A 22,219-nucleotide genomic window follows, 5' to 3' on the forward strand; every position below is an offset into this window, starting at 1 on the left:
GAGGCTTCCCCAGATCCTGGAATCCTACAAGATTGGGCTTCCCGCCCCCCTTCAGATATCCATGCAATGTGTAGACAATGAGGCTGAGGGGGGAGCCATGTGGGGTTGGGGTTGGAGTCAGAAGCATGGTGTGGCAGCTTTGGACACTTTGCCCCCTCATGCAAACAACATGGGGAGGGGACTTTAGTTCCGTGAACACTGGAACATTTTGAGCTGCTATACCTCAATCACCACCTCTACAAATGCAATATAATATCTTCTGTATTTTTCATAGCTTCAACAGGGGTCTAACCCTTTTTAAATCTGCTCACCAGGACATAAAAGGCACACAAAGTGAGCTCTGACAAAATCAAGAGCTTCCACCATCAACAAAGCTGATATATGGAAATCCTAAACTGTTCTTCTGTTTTTTTTAAAGATTAATTTTACCTGCTCCATGTGTCTCTGTTTTTCCTATTGTTTATTTCTGTTGATCTTGGTTGTTTAATTTCTATGGATTTTTGTCATTGCATTTTTAAACCACTATAAAACAACCTAAGGGCTCTGAATGGAATGGAAAACGGGGATATTGAATAATGAAATCTGCTTGTCTTCTTTACTCTAGTTGAGCCTTTTCCAACCTGGTTAACTGGGATGCTGGGAGTTGTAGTCCAACACTTCTGGAGGGCACCAAGTTGGGGAAGGCTGCTCTAATTCTTTAAAAATTGTTTGGTCCTTTTACAATCTCTCCATTTAGGGCAGGGGCGGGGTGTCACCTCTTCCAGGACAAACCCATTTCAAAGGTCTCTCCATTTCATACTCTTTACCTCTTCTTGCACATCTCATTTTACAGGGACCTTTCACCTTCTTGGCTGTCGGTGCCTGTGGGATTTGACCCTGACAGAAGTCTTCCTCTCCTAGAGAGTTCTGTGTACTGACTGCTTTAACAGCTTTCCAGACCTTCTGGTAGGGCACCACCTTCAGACTTGCTGGGGAATTGCCAGAGAGATCACTGGTGGTTATATTTGGCTGTTGCGGAGCTATGTTGGAAGCCACTGGGTAATTAAAAAGACTCAGTAGGTTCCAGAGTTGAATGTGTTTCTCTGTATGCTTTCCAAGATTTGTTTTGAAAAGGTGCCAGAGAGACTTCTGCAGTCAGAACTAAGTGGAAGTCTAAGCACGTGGCTAACATCCTAAACTTTGGCTGACTACCAGGGGACTTTTCCAGTGCCAGTCTGATAAAGCTTTTCTTTTTTTTCCTGACAAATTACATTCACCTTGTTCTCAGTAGCAGTATTTAAGAATCCTTGTTACAGAAATATCTATGCCACGGTGGCAAAAGGCATTGTTCTGATTTATACAGAAAAGTTGACATTCCAATGGAGAAAAAAGAATACATTTGCCATTTTAAAAATCACCTCTGGGCAGGATATCCAGCCAGACATTACTACAGTCTAATTAACCTGATAAGAGCAGAGGCTACAGTTAAGGGTCAGAAAACATACCACTTTCCCCTTTTCACCTTCCTGAAACACTGGAAAAATTGGATATATATATATATATATATATATATATATATATATATATATCAGATTGGTGTCTTTTAATGATCTCGACAAAATAGTAGGAATAATGACCTCCTTCTGATGGGAAACAAATGAATGACAAACAGCTTAGAAGCTACTTGGAATACCTACCCTGCTTCCTCCAGAGAATACTTTATTTTGAATTCAACACAGAAATAGCAAGTGATAAAATATATATATTTAATTTATTACTAAATAAATTAATATTATAATATTAATTTCATAATAAATATTAATAATATTAAATAAACTAATATTATTGTTATTCTCAGCCAATACAGGCTCCCATAGCAGCGTGCACGCAATGAATAAAATAAGACAGTCCCTGCTTGTAGGCTTACAATCTAAAAAGACATGGCATACAAAAGAAAAGGGATGGAAAAAGGCATGGAGCCTTTCATCAGGGCTCGTGGAATGACTACACTTCTCCTATCCTCTTTCCCTGCCCGAACAGTGTATATTTTTTATTTATTATTACATTTCTATATTTATTTATTACGTTTCTATACCGCCCAATAGCCGGAGCTCTCTGGGCGGTTCACAAAAAAAAAATTAAATTTATTTTTTAAATTTTTGTGAACCGCCCAGAGAGCTCCGGCTATTGGGTGGTATAGAAATGTAATAAATAAATAAATAAATAAATAAATAAATACAAGGAAGTGGCATGTACCCAATATACCTTGGCCCACCCTCTATGTTCCGTTACCATGATGCCGTGATGAGCAGCAATGCATGAATGGAGGCTTTTACTCACATTCATTTGAAAGCGATTAGAATTCTTCATGCAATCAGGGTCGCCAGAGGGATTCTACTCACATTCAAGCAAGTAGAAGGCCCCTTTTCAATGTGGGAAAGTCAGGGACTGAGATTGTGAGGCTGGCACATGCAGGGATATTGTGAGCCATTACAATATACTTGACTCTTCCACTCCACCACATGGGTTATGTTGTAAATTGTCTATGTTACTGGGCATTGTTACATATCCAGGGTTAGCAAACAAGGCTTTTAGAACTTGAAAAAGCTTTAAAGGAAGCTCTGTCATACTAGATTGGGCTACAGTACATCCCAGTTTCAAGTTTATAATATTTTTGACTTGTTTCAGTGACCCAAGCAGAAGAGCTCACAGATACAAGGAAAGGAGTATGGAGTGAGTTGTAATCCAGCTGTTCAAAATAATTAGGTTTGCTTCCTGTCTAATATCCAGCAAATCTAATATGAGGATCAAGAATTAGGGGAACCAAACAGCAGTTCATAATGATCTTCTCCAGCTGTCTTGTACACTTAAACTTCTTGCATGATCCATTTCTTTACGTGCCTCTTTGGAGGAAAAAAACCCCACAGAAGATTGTAGAGTTGAAGAGAAGTTGCGCCTCCTCCATAGTTACACTGCTCTCGTAAGATGTAGATCACTCTCACGAGCAGTTAAATGTACAAGATACCTGGAAGAATAGCATATGAACCAGTACTAAACAACCCAGGCATCATTTAGAGATCAGAGGAAAACGACTTTTCAAATTTTAGTAAAAAAAATTCCTGGAGTCAATTTTGATATGCCCAATTAAGCAAAGCAATCAGGTCTCAGGAGATATAAGATTTATTGGAGAGTTATTCAGCAAAAAAATTGTTTCAGGTCTATTGGACTCCACAACGCCTTTTTAATAAGGGTTTGTCTAACTTGCATAACTGTTGGAGATGTAATGCATCTAATGCTTCTTTAACTCCTATGTTTTGACAATGCCCGTAGTTGCCCCCTTTGGGGACGAGTTTATAATGAGGATGAGCTTTGTACTGGAACAATCTATAATATGGAATAATGTGCATCTCCTCCTAAATTACCTACTGGTTTCTTGGAAGTTAACACATGGCCAGCGCAGATGGATCCTCAGAGCCCTTATGACAGCCAAAAGACTTATATTATCATACTGGAAGGACAAATTCACACCTCCCGTAATGCAATGGATTGAGAACCTAATAACATTATCAACGTTTGAATGAGTGTTATATAGATGCAAGTGGATAAATATGTGGATATCTGGTCTGCTTTTCTTGAAACCTTTGTATAACTCTCTCCCTTTTTGGGGTTGGTGGGAATGGTACATATGATGGAAATGATGATAATTCTTCTTCTTATTTATTTATTTATTTATTTATCATACTTATACCCCGCTCCTCAGCCAAAAAAGGCTCTCGGAGCGGCTTACACTTGGCAAAAAAGACAGTCCCTGCCCTCAGGCGTACAATCTAATAAAGACATGACACACAAGGAAAAGGAGTCGAGGGAGGGAGGGAGGGAGGAGAGAGAAAGAGAGAGAGAGAGAGTCCAAGAGGAGCAGGCCCCGATGTTACTTCTGCCTGCTCCTGTCCCCTCGGTCCTTCTTCTTCCCCACAGGGCCAAGATGGCAGTTTGCCCTGTGGGGGGGGGAAAGTCCAGCAGGAGCAGGCCCCGATGTTACTTCTTCCTGCTCCTGTCCCCTCGGTCCTTCTTCTTCCCCACAGGGCCAAGATGGCAGTTTGCCCTGTGGGGGGGGGGGAAGAGTCCAACAGGAGCAGGCCCCGATGTTACTTCTTCCTGCTCCTGTCCCCTCGGTCCTTCTTCTTCCCCACAGGGCCAAGATGGCAGTTTGCCCTGTGGGGGGGGGGGAAGAGTCCAGCAGGAGCAGGCCCCGATGTTACTTCTTCCTGCTCCTGTCCCCTCGGTCCTTCTTCTTCCCCACAGGGCCAAGATGGCAGTTTGCCCTGTGGGGGGGGGGGAAGAGTCCAGCAGGAGCAGGCCCCTATGTTACTTCTGCCTGCTCCTGTCCCCTCAGTCCTTCTTCTTCTTCTTCTTCTTCTTCTTCTTCTTCTTATTATTATTATTATTATTATTATTATTATTATTATTATTTTATTACATTTATATACCGCCCCATAGCCGAAGCGCTTTGGGCGGTTTACAAAAGTTAAAAACAGTGAACATTAAAAGAAATATACAAAATTTTAAACCATAAAAAGCATAAAATACAAAAAAAAATGTATGGTTGTTGTTTTTCGTTTTCACGATGTACTTTCTGTTCTGTTTGTTGATATTCACAATAAAAAAGAAAATTTTAAAAAGAGTTAAAAAAACAATAATATGAATGCAGTTATACAACTTGCCACTATACGCTGTCATTTTCTGTATATGTTTTTTCCTTTCTTGGGTCTATTGGCTATTAAACAACAAATGACTTTTTGTTCTTGAAAGGAGATCCGAGGGGGGGGAACCCAGACAAGACAATTTTTCTTCAATCTAATATGGAAAAAAGAGACAGTTATAAGGACTGTTTGATTTACTACAGTCTATGGTCAGGAACAAAATGTCTTGGTCTAAAAATCCATTTGGATGGATGGAAGGTTAGTTATCTTCATCCCTACATTACGTCAAATTGTAATGTGTGGATTTATGATATTTAAACATCAGCAATTAGAATGATGTTTTGTGTTGCTAGTTCCCCAGACTGTTACATTGTTTGATATTCCAGAGTAGCACAATAAAAGCTGGACGAATCTGGGTTTTTTCCCCGGTTTCTCATTTTTCCATTCTTAATTTTAGTTCCACTCAAACTTTGAGAAATTTTCCAGTCTTCAGTTTGGTTTGCATGGAAATCCGTATGCATTATTGTGCATATTACTCCAATTTTGTATGCATTTTTCCTAATATACACATTTTGGCAAACAGGTGGCGGGTTTTTTTTTGCATATAATGCATTTTTAATGTTATTTTCCCTGATATTTGCATTTTGTATGCATTTCTTCATTGGCGAGTTCCATTGCAATATTTGGAGAGTGTAAATTTTGAAGGATAACTGAGTTTCAATTCATATAGGAGTTCAAAAGTGCAAAATTAGGTAAGTTTGCATTTAAATGCAAACTGAACGCATTTCTACCCCATACCTAAATACAACCCATGTGACTGTATTAGTTGTCTGCTTAATTCATATTAAAAAGTAGGGTGCTGCCTAAGGGCTTCAAGTGCTCTATCATTTATCCTCAGATAAATAACCTGTGAATTCATTTCAATCTCTAACTTGTTTACTTGTCCAAGGGATGAAAGTAAACAAACTTTAGCGAAGACAGGACCTCTAGAACAATGTGTCTTTTGTCTTTGGTGGAGAGGGGCATCTTATAAACCAAGGTTGCATATATTTGGCCTCAAGGGCTGCATCTAGTGTTGGATACAGGACCATGGGCCTACCCCATACATGCACAAACATTCTGTTTTGAACCCTTGTCAGTGGTACATGTCTTCATTCATAAATGTAAATCCCATTTCAGTATCAATCTTATGACTTTTTAAAAAAAATATCTGCATGATCATATTAAATCCGTATTTAAATACAAATTTAAATATGTATCTTTAACATATTTTCTCACAAAATATGCATTGCTAAATACATTTCTCTCAAATGTAAACATATATTCCCTCTCCCTAAAGTTCTGGTTTTTATATGAATGAATCAGTGGTTTATTACGGTCATAGACCAATAGAATGTTTTATAAAAGAAAAATACAGCTAATTAAGAGTAATTAAACAAAGCCAATACATTTGAAAATGGGACCAACATTTTTTCCCCTTTGCATTGAAATAAAAAAACGCAGCTTTTTTATATGCATTTTCATACATTCTTGGGAGATATGAACAGCATCAAAACATTTGGAGAAATGTGAAATATAAATAAATGCCTTATGACCTGCACATTAATCTGTGAAGAGTGGGCCAAACAAAATCCTTGAGCATCCTTAAGTAGTCTCTTTCAAGAACTAGGTATGGTAGAATCAGGAATGTTCCGTTCACCAACATTTGCCAAACCTTGGTTCACCTTGTTCCCTTTTTCGGTTGCAACCCACTTTTCTTTTCATTCAAATGGGGAAAGTGCTATTTTGAACAGGAAAAGTGTGAATTTCCGTACACATTTTTCAAAAGTTTGCACTTTCCTCCCATTGACTAAAGTATGAAAATGTGATTTTTTTGGGAAATGCACATTTTGAAGTGCACAGTTGTTTTTAAAAATATTTATCTAAAACCATGATCGGAAGTTTAGGAGTGAGGGAGCTTTTTGTGGAAAAATCTGCTCCCGTTAACATGCGGGATTTCAAATGAGTCAAGTTCTGATGATTCGTGAACTGAAACAAAATTCTCATACGTTCCTTTCAAGATCTTTGCAAATGCCAGTTTGAAGTTCAATATGCAATTTCTTCCCACACAGCCCCTTCTTGAAATGAAAAGACACATGCCGTCCTTTCCTCCTTACCCTTTGCAAGGTTTTGAGCCAATATACACACTGCCCTGCTACTCCATGACTTCAGCCCCTAGGCATTTTAACCAACAGTGGAGAATTTTGTAAGTACCTTCTGAAAAAAATGGATCTACAATATCTTTCCCTTTACTTTACCATGGCAGTAATTTCCTGACAAAAAAATTCCAACAAATTAGTTAGGCATGATATCCTTTTCCTGAAACGACATTAGCTGCTTTGAATCATGCACTGCTTTTCCAAGTGTTCCCCATTTGATACCTTAAAAGTGTGTTTTCCCATAATAACAGACACATTGGAAGGTTTGCCTTTCTCTTAAGTTATATGCGCTATTTTGCTCACTGTTGTGCTTGCCACTCTTGTAATTTGGGATGATGTAATGGCGAATGAGACACTTCAAACCACAGTCTTTTGAGCATGCACCTGATGAGATGGCTGGACCCCTGGACCTTTATTGGCTTTCAATTTTATAATAATAAATAATATTTCTTACCCGCCTCACCATCCTGACTGAGGCGGGGAACAATAGTAAGTATAAAATACTGATTAACAACATAGTATACATTGTTTAAAACTTCCTAAAAAACATCCTAAAAGCATACTAAAAGCATCCTAAAATTCCACTGGATAGGCCTGCTGGAAGAGATCAGTCTTTATAGCTTTCTTAAATGCTAAAAGACTGTTAAGTTGACAAATCTCCTCCGGCAGGCCATTCCACAGTCTGGGAGCAGCAGAAGAGAAGGTCCTCTGGGTAATACCTGTCAGCCTAGTTTTGGCTGGCTGAAGGAAATACTTCCCAGAGGACCTGAGTGTATGTGGGGCAGATTGTACAGGAGAAAGTGATCCCGCAGGTAACCTGGACCCAAACCATGTAGGGCTTTAAAGGTGATAACCAACACTTTATACTTCGCCGGGAAACTAATTGGCAGCCATTGAAGAGATTTTAAAACCGGTGTAATGTGGTCACCCCTAGGTGTACCAGTGACCAGCCTGGTTGCCGTATTTTGAATTAGTTGAAATTTCCAGACTAGGCACAAAGGTAGCCCTATGTAGGGTGCATTTTGCGAGATAAGCAGACTGAAAATTCATTCATTCATTCCATGTCTATAATGCTCAATAGCCAGAAATCTCAGGACAGTTCACAAAAATTAAAACCCTAAAACACAACCTTTAACATACATAAAAGTTTGAAACATTTAAAAACAATTAACAAAATACCAGACCTGATAAAACAACTAACATTAAAATGCCTACCATAGGCATTTTAAGTTTGAAACATTTAAAAACAATTAACAAAATACCAGACCTGATAAAACAACTAACATTAAAATGCCTACCATATGCTGTCAAATTCCTAGGTGTAAAGGAAAGTCTCACTCATAATTGCCAACTCACGAATTGATCACTCCTCTACTTCTATAAGTCCAGGTACCAAACCCAAGAAATGGTTCAGAATACTCTGCCCCCTTCTTCACAGTAGCAGAACTTTATAATTGGTAATTCATCTCCTCGTTAACCTTCTGAGGGCCTCATGCCATTGGTAAGCAGGGCCAAATTTAAAGGTGGTTGCAGGTGAATTTAAATGTGGGCAGGACCACCACCACCCTTTCTCTCTCCCTCCTATCCACATACCCAATCATATAATTTTATTCCCCCACACATACACCCATTCGTTCACTCACTCACATGCACATACACAGAGTAATAGAGGAACAAATACATTCTTAACCATTACTTTTGGAGTATCCCACCAAACACTACTTCTTCATAATTTGCATTCAATCCAACTGATGTAGGAGCTCTAAGCAAGCCCCACTGGAAAGTACTCTGTGGCCTGGCTCAGACAACATGCTAAACCATGCTGCTTAACCAGAAAATGGTTAATGGAATGCATGCATTCCGTCAACCATTTTGTGGTTAAGCAGCATGGTTTAGTGTTTTGTCTGAACTAGCCTGTGTATTTTAATCATTTATTTTCAACTTGACTAAAGACTAATTTCAATTGAAGATTCAGATGAAGTTAGCATTTGAAAGTGTGTGTGTGTCTAACTTACAGAGAACGATTAAAAACACACCACCGTGCCTGTTTTGTTTGATAGGTCAGGGCTTTCTATAATAAAGATCATCTTTCTGCCAGTTTCCAGATAACAGAGTCCTTGCATTCTGGTTTCTTCAACATTTCCTGCTTTCATTTATTTGAAGACATGCCACAACAGGTATTTACTAGAAAGAGTCCACCTTGGCAGTGCTTTAATTGCTTTTCAGAGTCTGTGTATGAAAAGCAAAATGTTCCTGTGTGAGAAGCTCTCTTGCAGACACGGCAGCTGTCTGAAAACCGACATAAATATGAGGTCATATGACAATGCCAACGTGCCTTCAGTAATTGTCAATCCAAGGTGGTAGGCTTGCTTCACTTATTCAGGATTATATCATGCTACCGCCTTGGAAAGGACTATCTGCCATGAAAGATAACGGTGGTTAAAATGCTAATCCACAATGCTAATCCACAACAGCTGCTGAAAGCTGGGTAGGCAGTTGCCAGCTGGAAGAATTCAGATTGGATTAAAATACATGGGGGGCCTTATACTAAATCGTACTCTGGGGCCCTATAACTGGGCCTCTCATCCACCCGCACTCTCTTCCTCTATCCCACTACAGTTAATTGGGAAAAGGACATATTTGGGAGAGAAGGTGACTATTCTTGCATAATACAGCACAACCACTGCATACACATTACAAATGAAACTGATTTTTAATATCTTGTATAGTGTTGCATGGTAAATCCCAGTAAGCAATACAGATTAAAACTGATCCAAGCAAACAGGAGATGACTGATCTTCTAAACTTTGGAGTTGGGCTCAGTAATAACACAGGAGGTTCCTGTGTTGGAGCAAACACAAGTGTTTTTGCTGGCTAGGTCAGGCGGCGCAGGATGATTCAGTCACCCGATGGACATCCCCTGGATTCGTCAGGCCTTTCAGCACCAGAAGCAGCTTTGTTGAACTGAACTTTACATATAAAGTGGTAGCAGAGAAGAAAAAGTTGGATAGCAGAGGGAGGGGTAGATAGAAAAGGGCTTTGCTTTCTGCGACATCCGTTTTTGTTGGTGAGTTCAGGGGAGTTGTTCATTATGTTGGGGCTCAAACTCCATCTCTGCCTCATGCTCAGTCTTTTAGGCAGGTTACTTGTCACTTCTCATGGCACCAGGAAGAAACAAGGGTGCAAAGTGGGTGAGCATCCAGGATGAACACAAAAAAGGGAGCTCATGTAATTAAAATAAGAATGGGAACAGCTTTTTATAACTTTTGTTTGAATAGTTGACTGTTCGTATTTGTTTACTATAAGCTCATTGTACAATGCACAATCATTGAATAAAATAAAGTTTTAAAAAGTTTCTGAATGCTGAAGACAAATTTATTATAAAAAAACTTGATGAGTTTTGGCCTCTTGCTTTCTGTTAGCCCTTATTATTATTAATATTTATTTATAAAGCCCCATCAATTTTCATGGGGCTGTACAGAATAATCTTACAATCTTCAGGGGATTGTAACAATTTCTGCAGAAATTATTTACAATGGATTGTCTTGTGTTTATACACTGGCGACTAGACACAAGACAATCTGTTGAGTTCAGTGGGACATATTTCCAGGTAAGTACACATACTAGGATTGCAGCCTAATATCAATGGGCATCTGCCCAAGTAGTTTTGCAATCTCATTAGATCCACATCTCTGAAATGTGTCGTAACTCAGCTATTACCCTGGCGGTGATTTAGGATTTGAGCCTTCAAGAACAAATACTTGGACCATCACCACAGTGAGTTCTTGACAGCCAGCAGTTTCAGAATATCATTTTTCAGATCGATACAAAATAGAAAATTTAACACATGTCTTTTCACATATGCCAGCCAGTTATTATTGGGGATAAACCTACGACATTTATTTTTTAAATTTGATTTATATTCCACCTTTCTATCAAAAAATGGCACTCAAGGTCATCATATGTCTAACAGATCTTTCTCTGTGTATTTTATTGTAAAGACATTTTATACATTATATTCAGTGTAATTTGTAGCATTTCATCACCATATCTGTACTTTGTCCTGAGAACACAGACAGAAACCACAGCAGGGAACTTGATAGAGTTATTTATTTTCTGACATTTAGCTTTCAGAATATCCCCAAACAATTTGACTTACTTCCATTATTAAAGCTGAGCCTTACTAAAAGTTAGCTTCTAGAACATCTCCAGAAATGATAAAACATGGTCTTGAAACAAACAAACCAAATGAATGTTTTGATGGGTCATCAAATTACACCTTAGACCACAGCACTTTTACTATAGATCTACATAACTGCCCCAATTCACACAAAAATATGTTTTTTGTCATATTGCCCTCTAGTATCTGCATTTAGAAGCGCTTTAACTTTCCTTGTATAGATCTGTCAACAACTGATCAGGCTTTATTATTTGTTATTATGCATTGACTGGTTGTTCCTTTAGCCCAGTTGAAACTGTTTTTATTCTTAAGTAGGAATGTTATTTATTTTGTTTGTACCCCAGTTTTCTGTAAAAACAAATGGCTTACAGAACCAATTAAAAATGATTTAAAACATTACATAAGCCTTCCCCTGACCTGGTTTTCTTTTGCTGTTCTGAGTTGCAGCCTGAAAGGCCAGGCCTTGCATTGTCTTCTCACATCCATACTATGGTTTTTATTTCAGCTGCCATCTCTCCCACAGTTAACCACTGATCCTCTGCATTTATTAGTTGCTTGCTATTTAAGCTGTGTTTTTGAACATTTAGATTTACATAAAAGTGTGGCTGACATGTTGAGAACAGAACGGTAACTAAGATCTAGACGGGGTTCTTCTTTGCTAGCACATTTGGACCTTCAGACTTAGCTGTATTGGTCCCTTATGTCTCACAGTTGGAACAGTTTTTTGTTCCTAATGTTGAAACTCACATGCATAGGCTTGTAAAGCTTCACAGTTCCTCTTTATCAAATGACAGTTCTTAGGGCAATATCAGCAAGACCTACTTGTTTGAGTTCCATAAATATTAGCTTCCAGATGATGTGCACCACCTTCAGACACTGCTCTGTTAATGAAGAGAAAGTTCTGGCTTTTCTCAGACAGTGTACTTACACAAGATGTTTTCTTTACACCAAGGTACTTGGAGCGGTGGGTGGGGGAAGTATGTATATATTGTGTGAAGTACATCATAGGTGTTTATTTTGCTGGGATTGGGAAACACAAGTTGAAGTCAATCAATGGGAACCAATGTGATGTGGTGAAAAGTGTAGCCTGGAGACCAAGATTCAAATCCCCCCTCAGCTTATTCAATTTACCGGATGAATATGGGCCAGACATTATCTTCAATCTAATTTACCTCATTGTTCTGACATTAGAATTGAGCAAAATCCAGAAATATCATCTCAAATCTCTTGGAAGAAGAACAGGATATAAATGTTTATACTATTTTTTTCTGCATGAAGTTTTTCTCAGTATAGGGGAAATGTCATGTTTTAAGCAGTTCTAACTAAGCCAAAATAATTATTATAGTTTACTTGAAAAAAGTGCTCCATTTCACCTTAGTTCCATACATAGGCCTAAAGATATATGGAGCAACATTCTTCAGAAGGCACCATAGGTGAAATATGGAGCTCACCACCATATTCAGTACTTTGTCTTCATTGGACTGACTGGGAAAGTAAAGGTGGACACTTCTTCTGGACTAATCAGGGCATACAAAAACTGGGTAAAAGGGCAGGGTTCAGGCCAAAATATTTTGCTGCCTGAGACAAAGGCCAAGATGGTACCCCCATATAGAAACTGATCAGACTCATAATTGAATCTGACTTAAACAGTTGTGATGGGATATTATCCCCCACTGCATATAAGGTCAGCAGGCTAACTTAGAGGGCACAGGGCAGGCTGTGCAGCACACAAACAAGTTCTGTCCTACAGCACCTTGTTGCTGCTTCTTGTCCCCTCAGCATCTCTTATCTGAGGCAGCTGCCTCACTCTGCTTACTAGTAGGGCCAGCTCTGTGAAATGGATCAGCACAGAATTTGAATTCCTCTCCCATCCTGCAGAAATTTGCTTTTCTCCTTAGAGACACCATCTTCTGACTATGCAGGCCCAGGTCCCACATTACTCCATCCCAATCCCTTCTTGTAATGTTAGGACGTGGGAGGGGTATTTCATATGCCAAAAGGCTTTAATAACCACACCACTGCTGTAAGAACAAGAATGAGCCCTCAGTTGGTAGATGTGCAGGAAGTTCTCCTTAAACTGCCAGCATAAGCTAGAGGTATCTCAGAACTATATTTCCTTCCATCAGTTGCAAAAGCCTTTTAAGAACCATGTACAGCAAGCAGTTACCACATCTAAAACATTCCTAAGCCCCACAGGTGGCTTCCCTTCTGATGCTCTGCTGGGCATGCCCAATTCAAAGTTGAGTATAAATCTAGAGCAGCTGAGGACTTGGCTTTTCAGCATACTAGTTTGCAATGGAGAAATACCATGAGAATGCAGCTGGAGTCCATCGACAACTTTTTCTAGATTCATGGTTATAAAAAAGGAGTCAGGGTTGCTTCTTTAACTTTGCATACCAATAGCTCTATCACATCTAGGTAGAAACACACGGCTCCTATCGCTTCTTCGATGTCGCTTCCTAAAAACATTAAGTAAAGATGCCCATTCAGTCCATCAGGAGAGACCAGCAACCAATCTCTTTTTGGGGTCGGTTGGGGTTCTTGGTGGCACAAGGAAGGCCAGAAGGGGTGGAAGACGTGTGAGAGGCAGGCGACATCATGTGAGCAATCCGTGAGTGCCCAGTAATGAGTGTGCAGTAAAACACTTGTTGGATGGAGCTCCAAGATCAATTTATGCTGAGTTTGTTCTTATTTCCATTGCATGATTAGTAAATAATAAACAACCAATATTAAAGCCTAAAACCCAACAACTAATAATTGATTGAAGTTTGCACTCAATCCATGTCCATTTCAACGAGCTTGAGCAGGATTAATGCTTTTAGTGTTGCACACTAACTCAGATTTGCACGAATGCACTGAATTCTGATTAAGAAAGTTAAGAAATTTGCGACTGGCTAATTAATGCCAGCTTCATTGGCTGCCAGTCCAGGTCCGGGCCAGATTCAAAGTGCTGGTATTAACATTTAAAGCCCTAAACAGCTTGGGGCCAGGCTACCTAAAGGAATGCCTCCTCCCATATGTACCTGCCCGGACCCTAAGGTCATCCTCAGGGGTCCTTCTCCGCGAGCCCCTGCCAAAGGAAGTGAGGCAGGTGGTTACCAGAAGGGCCTTCTCTGCTGTGGCACCCCGGCTGTGGAATGAGCTCCCTAAGGAGGTTCGCTTGGCACCTACATTATATGCTTTTAGACGCCAGGTGAAGACCTTTTTATTCTCCCAGCATTTTAACAGTCTATAAATAAATTTCAACTTGGTGTTTTAAATTTGTAATTTTGCATTGCTGCTGTTTTTATCTGGTTGAGCTTTTATATTGTATTTTATATTATGGTTTTATATTGTTGTTTTATACTTTGAATGTTTTTAATCTTTGTGAACCACCCAGAGAGCTCTGGCTATTGGGCAGTATAGAAATGTAATAAATAAATAAATAAATAAAATAATGTATATTTCAAAATAGGCAAGGAATTAGTCCTTTCCAACAAGTCATACTCTGAAGCCTCTTCATTCAGCAATCCCACCTGAAAAACCTATTATTCATAGAAAGATTTCTCCTTGGGCACACCTAAAGGCCATTATACATCCTCTATCCATAACTATACAGTGACAAAATAATTATGTGAAATAATTACCTTTCAATTAAAGTATGAAAACATTGGCTGCCTGTAGCTAAAAACATAGCCTGTAACAACAGTCTACCACATAATCCTGAGATAACACACTATAGGAAATAGCCTTCTACCTCAGAAACATTCAATAAAAGTGATCATTTTAGAAACAACCACTGGAACTCCATCTGTTTCAGCTAAAATTACTGTCTATGTGACCTCAGTTTCAACCCTGAAGTTCATTTTAATAAGAAACCTAAAGGAAACTGAGGAAGAGCTTAGCTTTATGCCATTTACCAACATTTTCAAATTCTTTACCGAGTCGCTCTTAAAAGGGCCTTGGAGTCATAAGTTTTGAATGGATATCCTTAAGTGATGGACTCATCTGTAAAGGAGCAGATCCACTTAATGTGCTCAGCCACAAACATGAGCCTATTGGTGCCTATGAACTAACATGTCACTGTCTGATTGATGTTTTCCTATTACTCTGCCAGAGTACATTAAGTTAAGCCTTCTTTTCATCTTGGCAAATACTTGGGACTACAGATGGCCCTCATTTGTAATCTTGAGGAACCAGTGCAACAAAATGATTGCATAGGTGCCTTTACCTATTGGTTGGCTGACATAGATAAAGAGGGCTTGTGAAGAGCAGGACTTTGGGAATGCAATTAAAACCAAATGAAGCAAATAAATAAATAAGACAGAGTGCAGGCTAGTAACAGCCCTGAGTCAGGAAACAATACATATAGATTCAGAGCACCGTTTCCCAACTGTGCAAGGATATTTTTTTTTAAAAAAAATGCTTTTGTGGAATCCATGTGGAACTGGATTATATGAAGGGGCCCAATGTGCAATCAGTCCCAGAACCACAATACTTTCAAAAATCTGTCTTGAAGCAGGCAGATGGCCAAACATGTGTGTTTGGGCGGGGGGAGGCGGGCATCATAAGCCCAGTGTAAAACTGCAAAAAACTAAATACAAGGAAAATAACATGCTTCAATTTATTTATTTATATTTATTAAATTGTTTTAATATGATAAAATTAAAATATAAGTTCAAAGGGTAAAAGAAGTTATCAATCACCTCTAGGGCCCATGGGTCAGAATAGTAAAAACCAGGAGCAAGTTTACTTCTGTTTTTTTCTGAGCAATCGTAGAAATTTTCCCATATATATCTTGTAGGCAAAGGGCTAAAGACTCCCTCTTTTTAAAACCCTCATCTAATGCCATAAAAACTTACATGTACACACATGCCAAATGGGTAATATTTTACTGCCCCAAGCTAAATTCCAATGTATCTTGAGGTAGTAAAATGTCCCAAAACAAATCCATGTGTGCAGTGTTAGAAGGATATTTAATGGCTGCAACCCTAGGCATTTTTTATTTTTTTACCCGAACACATTATACAAATGCACCACAAATCAATAGATTTTGGGGAAATGTTTTGTTTTGTGCACTTTTTTGTTTACAAAAAGAAAATTCCCTATGCGTACTTGAAAATGTTTATCCAAACATGTTGTAATATTTATATAATAATAATAATATCACTGACCCCAGAATAGTTATTTTTAATGGATATTGTCTGGTTTTGTTTGTATTTTATGGTTTTAAATTTTGTATATTAAGGTTCACTGTTTTAACTTTTTGTAAACCACCCTGAGAGCTTCGGCTATGGGGCGGTATATAAATGTTAATAATAATAATAATAACAACAACAACAACAACAACAATGACTGGGACAAAAAAAAGCATCCTCAGTGGCTAAAGTCATTAGATTTCTTGGGACATTTTCCTTTCTGTGTCTGGGCAAATTTTGTTTACAGAAAGAAAACTTGAAATGGTGAGTGGCTGAAATTTGGGGATATTGTTCACTATCATGCAAGTAGCAATATGCTAGAGGGATTATAGTGTAGGTCTACTTCTACTTAAATGTTGCAGTGAAAAGTGTGCCCAGAATAGGATTTTGTTCCTTCCAATTGGCAGAGGGTAGGAAAGCTGACCATCCGGGGGTTTAGAATATGCATGGGAGTGTCAAATCCTCCATAGATCTTCCCATGGCTTGAACAATAATAAGCTGTAGGGTTTGAAAGAATGAACATCTGATGTTTTGTGTCCTTCAAGGCTGTGATATTCCCGAATAAGGAACAGACCTTAAAATAAAATATGCCTTTATTGTATCCTGTATGTATTTTGACACATTTAAAGATATGTTGACAACAATATAGTGGTGGCACACCTATATACATAACAAGGAATATATATAGGTGTGCCATCATTATGTTGCTGCTGCCAACATACCCTTAAATATGTCAACATTTTGGTGAACCTCCCAGAGAACTTCGGCTATGGGGTGGTTAAGAAATATAATAAATGGAATGGAATGAAAATACGCACAGGGTAAAATAATGAAACACCATATTTTGGAAATGCTGTGTGGAAGGGAAACATCATTGCCTTCTATTGGAAGTGTTTTATATAACTTTTTTAAAATTCTTGTAAAGAAGAATTAAACAGTTGCACAAAATATGTAATTACTTATATTCTATTATTTTATTTACATGTAGGAATCAACCAACACTCGCATTAATAGGAGTAACATGATGTGTGTTGGTAGCTCATAGAAGTGAGTCATAGTGAACTAAGATGCTATTATGTGTTTTCAGAAATCTACAGAATGTTTAATGTCAATGTTAGATTCCAATGTGGATATATATGAAATGTGTTCAATATGTTTATGCTTTTATGTTTTGTCGCATCTATAGGTTGTTTTGTTTAGTCTTGTGAGCCACCATGAGCTCAATTTGGGAAAGCATTGTAATGATGATCTGACTTTTATACTGTTAGTTTTACTCTACCCTGGACCTGTTTGGTGCATTCTCGTCCCCTTCTTATTGTTTTATTATGATTTTATTAGAATGTAAGCCTATGCGGCAGGGTTTTGCTATTTTTTTGTTTTACTCTGTACAGCACCATGTACACTGATGGTGCTATATAAATAAATAAATAATAACAGTTGCTTTTTTGCAGGACAGTAAAAATCTATGGTGTAGTGTAGTGGCTAAGGTGTTGGGCTGGGAGTCGGGGGATCCAGGTTCTACTCCCCACTCAGCCATGGAAACCCACTGGGTGACTTGGGGTTAGTCACAGACTCTCAGCCCAACCTAACTCACAGGGTTGTTGTGTTGAGGATAACATGGAGAGGAGGAGGAGGAGGATTATGTATGCTGCCTTTGGTTCCTTGGAAGAAAAATGGTGGGATATAAATGTAATGAAATAATAATAATAATAATAATAATAATAATAATAATAATAATAATAATAATAATATCTCAACAGGGATTTTCTGGTTTTGTTTTATTTTATTTAGGGGGCAGTCTTATCCTTCACCAGACTTCCCGGTGCCTCAAAATATCTGCTCCGGTGGTACAACCGTTCAACTCCCTTCTCACTTGTTTCTCCTCATCTTCCTCTACACACACACACACACTGCCTTCTTCCCCCCTCCCTCACCCCCACTCCCATGCTGCCTCTTCCCTGGGTGTGCCCCCTGCTTTTAAACTTCCATACCTTGCCCTGGGTGTTGGCTCTCTGCTGTGTTTTAACCTCCTTCTGCTGAGGTATAGCGTTTTGCTCCTTCCACTGTCATAGCACCTGTGTTCCCCTGCCAAGTGTGAGACGGCTCCCCCAACTGTCCTCCACAGTGGAGTGAAAAAAAGAAGTTTGATATAAAAAAATAAAGAAAAAATGAAGCGTTTGGGAGTGGAGACAGGAGCAGATCTGTATTTGGGATAAACCGTGTGTGTGTGTGTGTGTGTGTGTGTGTGTGTGTGTGTATGAGGGAGAGAGGGGGAAAGAGAATTTCCACTGATAAATCTGTAATTTGTAAATTGTTTTGTTCTTCAAAAGAGGTCTGGGATCATTCTGGAAAAAAGGAGCACAAGACGTACAAAATGAATTCAGCCTGCGGTGATATGTACCTGATCTCTATTATAGAGGCCCCTACAATATGAAAGAGTTTGCAAAATATGTACAGTATACGTGTACATAAGGTGAACACCTGCATGTGCAAAGGCATGAATGCATGTAACTATTTAATACCTGTCTTGGGTTTGGGTTTTTCTAGTCCAATCTTAAGTTAATGTGATATCTGTTTTTCAAAACAAATATGAATTATGAAGGAAATGGCTATTATGCCAGATCTGGCTAAACTTTAGGACAGGTGAAGAGTCTGCAAAACTCTCAAAAATTTTAGTGCAAAATAAAATTAAAACTAAACATCGTTTTGCACCAACAGAGCAAAAGAATGAATGAATTGGGTGGGGGTGAGTTCCCACAAAAATATAGGATCTGCCTAATTCTCACCCTTTCCCTTAGATAAAACAACTGAACAAAACATTCCATCAAAAAAACAGCACAATATCCTATGGTTGTATTTCAGTTGTTGTTCACCTCTACTTCTTCATTATTATTATTATTATTATTATTATTATTATTATTATTATTAAGCACAGGGATTAAATGTACAGGGATTAAATGATAAAACAGTCCAAGGATCAAACTACATGTTCTGTGAAATGCATAGTGTGTAGCTTTGTAAGTGTTTTTTTTTATTTTTCCTTATTTAAAAGAAAGTGCTGGAGACTCTAGGTCTGGATTGGGCTACAGCATGCAGGTAGGGGAAGTTTAATTTTTCCAATCCACACTGCATTCATGACAAATTGCCAATTGGAATTATGGGGGGGGGGAGTTTATTCATTTATTTATTGCATTTATATACTGCCTCATAGCCAAAGCTCTCTGGGCAGTTTACAAAAGTTAAAACAGTAAACATTAAAAACAAATATACAAAGTTTAAAAACATAAAAAGCATAAAAACTATAGGATCCTTATAAAAACAGCTATTCTGGGGTCCATTAAAAACAAACAAACTCCGCTCATGTTGTTAAATGCTGTTAAATGCCGGGGAGAAGAAAAAGGTCTTAACCTGGCGCCAAAAAGATAACAGTGTTGGCGCCAGGTGAGCCTCATCAGGGAGATCATTCCATAATTGGGGGACCGCCACTGAAAAGGCCCTCTCCCTTTTTGCCTTCCTCCGAGTTTCCCTCGGAGTAGGCACTCGGAGAAGGACCTTAGGTGTAGAGCGCAGTGAGCGGGTAGGTTTGTGTCAGCAGAGGTGTTCCGTCAGGTATTGTGGTCCCAAGCTGTGTAAGGCTTTATAGGTCAAAACCAGCACCCTTGATGCCAATGGGAATGTTGTTCCCTAACCTTAATTGGTGTGCAGAAGTGGTGTGTGTGTCTGTGTGTATACGTGTGCACCTTTGTCAGAATTGCAGAGAGGGGATGGTAAAAATTAACTTCCCCACCCTGCATGCTGAGGTCCCTATCCAGATCAATCTCCCACAGCACTTGATTTGAGTTCTTTAAAAAATCAGATGGAGTGACATGCTGTGCATTTCATGTAATGTGTGGTTTGGTCCTAATAGAGCCAAACTACACATTACATGAGTTGTACATAATACAAAAGAATGAGGAGAGAAGGGGGAAGCAAACACTGGAGCAGAGTGTTCTCTCTCTGGCAGGGAGGAAGCAAACTCCCTGCAGCTATCCCTTCTCTAGCCAATGGATGTGGCTGATCTGGTCTTCCCCTTGCCATGAAGTTCATCCTGGGATAGAAAGGGTCCAGCCTCGCAGTGCCCTTGATCTCCTGGCCAATGGCAGAGGTTGGAATGTACTTCCCTTCAAGTGTCTCTGCATGAGGCATTTATCATGCCCTCATGATTGGACACTCATAGACTTCACGGGTCCTTTTAATGACCTCATCAATCTCCAATGCCTCTCGCGTTGTTTTCAAGGAATAATCCACCATTTTAAAAGTCACCGAAAATGCGGTAATAAACCTAAATTGTGTGCTAAAGCTGCACCATCTGCTGGCGGTGTCAATGAAACATATGGGAGAGAACCGGCCAAAATAAGGGGGGAGCGTATGTACGAACATAGAATGCTGCCTTATACTGAGTCAGACCAGGGCAACTGGCAATTGGAGCAGATAGTTCTTTCGAGCAGGCAGAAGCAAAGCCAAGTCCACGTGGCTGTTCCTTCTCCAGGTGCTGGATAGGGTCAGGCTAGTCTTCTGAAAACATTTTCATTTATTGTAAATGCTGGAGTGCAACGGTGTATCTAAACCTCCAAACCTATGCTGGGAATAAGCCCAATAAAATACAGTGGAACTTACTTGCATGTGACCGTAGTGATGGGCGGATCTGTCAAGTTTGTTTCCACAGACTTACTCCTTTTTCCATTTTCAAGTCCATTCCGTGCAATTATTTTTAATGGAAAAAAATTAATGGAAAAAATATCGACATACTTCTAAATGTGCACATTTTTGTAGGCATTTTTCAAATAGTGTACATTTTTTTGTATGTAACCACCCATTGACTAAAGCCTGTTTTTATGTTTGTTCGTTTTAAAAAAATGTACAGTTTTCTTCGTGCACTTTTTAACTATGCACATTTTAGGGACACATTTTTTCTCTTCCACTGAAGGCATCACAAGTCCAAAAATATATGGATTTCCTGATACATATTACATCCAATCCTCATCTGTTTCTGAGTGGAGAAATCCACCCCCAAAATCCAATGGAGCAGATTTCTCACACATCCCTACTCACAGTTTGTGCTGCTTCTCTGCCCCAAAGTCATCTCCCCCCCCCCTTGCATATTGTCTGTTTTGTACCTTACATTCAGTCATCCTTCATTTGGATGTCAGGTCTTCATCTTACACACCAGTCTGTTCTTCCCTGGTGGCTCCACCTGGCTGAACTCCCTTTTTGTACAGCCTGGTCAAAGGCTCAGGTGTTGCCCCTCAGCCACCTGCAAGCACATATGGATAGCAGATTCTCTCCCCCGTTCTGGGCTTATTTCCTCACAAGTGAAGGTGAGTTCACTCTTTGACAATGCCCTACAAGAACAGAGAGGGTTTACACAGGGATGATTGATTCCTTTGTATCTTGGTGCCTTGCTTACATTGGGGATCTACTGTCTATTCAGCTCTTCCCTCTATTACAGAACCGTGACTAAGAAAGTAAACTTACATTCAATTTGCTGGCTTTTCAAAAAACCCTTGCTATTGACACAATCCTGAACACTTGTTCCACTAAGAATGAGACATCATTCATTGCCTATACACATTCAAGCAGTTTGAGAACTGATGCAATAAGTGTGGTCAGCTGAGTGTGGGAGAGATGTTCCAGTTATCCTTTGGTCCATAAGACTTTTGCATGGCAGCAGTTTTGTATCAGCTAGTAATGTAATCTCACTGTTTGAGTATCTGTTTGTTGGGCAGATTCACCCTTGGATCCAATGTTCTATTTTTCATGGTACAGTCCTTTTATGGGATTAAGTGTCCACTCTTTATCATTCTCCCACAAGGAGGCCACTTCTTCCTGATGTCTTTCTACATTCAGGAGATTTTGACATGGAAGCAATTTCAAACAATGTTATCCCCCAACCATGTGCATTTGATATGGTATAGCCCTAGTATCTGGCTCATATTTGAATTGGTT

At 39.1% G+C, this 22,219-nt stretch overlaps 1 protein-coding gene across 1 annotated transcript in view; it reads right to left on the bottom strand.

The window, feature by feature from the left end:
- Positions 1-22,219, bottom strand: part of LEMD3 (LEM domain containing 3) — a 278,836-nt gene that overhangs the window by 79,288 nt on the left and 177,329 nt on the right. The gene's annotated exons all lie outside the window — the stretch shown is intronic.

This window comes from Elgaria multicarinata, chromosome 9 (genome assembly GCF_023053635.1).
Source record: "Elgaria multicarinata webbii isolate HBS135686 ecotype San Diego chromosome 9, rElgMul1.1.pri, whole genome shotgun sequence".
NCBI classification, from domain to species: Eukaryota; Metazoa; Chordata; class Lepidosauria; order Squamata; family Anguidae; genus Elgaria; species Elgaria multicarinata.